Genomic DNA, 1,794 nt, shown 5'->3' on the forward strand with positions numbered 1-1,794 from the left:
CCATTCTTGCTCCATTTATTGGTCATTTTTAGCTGTAGATAATCCTACTTCCTCCACATTTATTTCTTTAGCTTTAAAAACTTTTTTTTTAAATTGTGTGTATGGGTGTTTTGGTGCCTGGTACCTGTGGAGTGGGGTTGCTGTAGCCCCCAGGACTGATTCCAAAGGCCTTGCCTTTTCTCCTCAGACACCTCAGGGCAAGAGAGCAGAGAGCAGCATGAGACCTGGAGCAGACTCTGCCTCTGAGAGCACAAAGAGTGTTGAGTCATCGCGTTAAGTGTGTAAAAGGCCTTGTGGGTTTGCCCGAAGAGAAACAAGCTACTCGGTTAAATTTGAATTTCACATAAACAGTGAATAATTTATCAGTTGGAATGTGTGCCAAATACTGGGTGCAACTCCTTACACTAACTTTCCCAGGCTTAACTAAAATCCAAAGTTAACTGAGCATTCTGCATTTTTCATTTGCTAAATCTGGCCTCCATAGGACCAGATTGTGCTGAGGGATTTTCTCCATGGCTAATATGGACACACGGAGGATTTGGGCACAAAGGAGTGACATTGGTATAAAGTGAGATTTGAGACCAGCTAGAAGACGATGACAACTGTCCAAGTAAGAGATTCTGAACTATAAGACTAAAGTATTGGCAGAAGGAGAGAAAAGGGATAGGTTCTAGCTACTGGTTAAATACCATTGTAAAAAAAAAAGAAGAAGAAGAAGAAGAAAGAAAAGAAAAAGAAAAAACAAGCAAACAAGAATCTAATAACAGGTTTTTCAGGCTGAAAAACATGGATGGCTGAAAGAATGACAGCCAACAATGCAAACAGACAGCTACAGGATAAATTGCTTTGGAAAAAATAAAAATTAATTTTGAGATGATTCTTACACTTTTGTGTGTGTGTGTGAAGTTCACAATGGTCAGAAAAGCAGCTACATTTCCCTTGGTGTCTTCGATGAGCTGATATATATTAAGATTTATTCATCATGAGATAGAGTTTTGCTATGTAGCCCAGGTTGGCCTGAACTCAATGATCTTTCTGCTTCGGTCTCTCAAGTACCAGGGTTACAGGCAGAGACCACTCCATTCATCTTTGGGTGTTTAACAACCTTACAGCCATCCCATTTGATGAAGGAAGCTGTCACCTCCTCAGTATTCGGTAAAGTCAAGGATTTAAAGTCTCAGGAGCTGCAACTAAGCAAGGCTCACAGGGGCCCACAGAGACTGAAGCAGCAATCACAGAGCTGCGTGGCTTTGTGTTAGGTCCTCTGCGTATGTTAGCTTGGTGTTTTGGGGGAACTCCTGACAGTAGGAATGGTGGTGTCTCTGACTCTTTTGCCAGCTTTTGGGAACCTTTTCTTCCCACTCGATTGCCCAGCTTTGATGTGATAATGAGTGCCTGGTCTTATTGTACGTTGTTGTGCTGTGTTCAGTTGCTATCCCTGGGAAGCCTGCTCTTTTGTAGGGAGAGGTGGCGGGGAGCAGGGACGGGTGGGGGGGGGGAGAGTGGATCTGAGAGAAAAGAGTGGTGAAGGGAGACCGGGAGGAGAGGAGTGAGGGGAAGCTGCAGTCAGGACATATTGTATGAGAGAGAGGGGGGAAAAGGCTCGGGAGCGGGGTGTGGTGCACCCCTCTAATCCCAACATCCTGGAGGCAGAGGCAAGCAGATCTTTATGAGCTTCAGGCAGTGTAGTCTACACCGTGAGTTCTAGGCTTGCCAGGGATACATGATTGATAGAAGATAGATAGATAGATAGATAGATAGATAGATAGATAGATAGATAGATAGATAGATAGA

The sequence above is a fragment of the Psammomys obesus genome, unplaced genomic scaffold, assembly GCF_907164565.1.
Source record: "Psammomys obesus unplaced genomic scaffold, mPsaObe1.curated_primary_1811, whole genome shotgun sequence".
NCBI classification, from domain to species: Eukaryota; Metazoa; Chordata; class Mammalia; order Rodentia; family Muridae; genus Psammomys; species Psammomys obesus.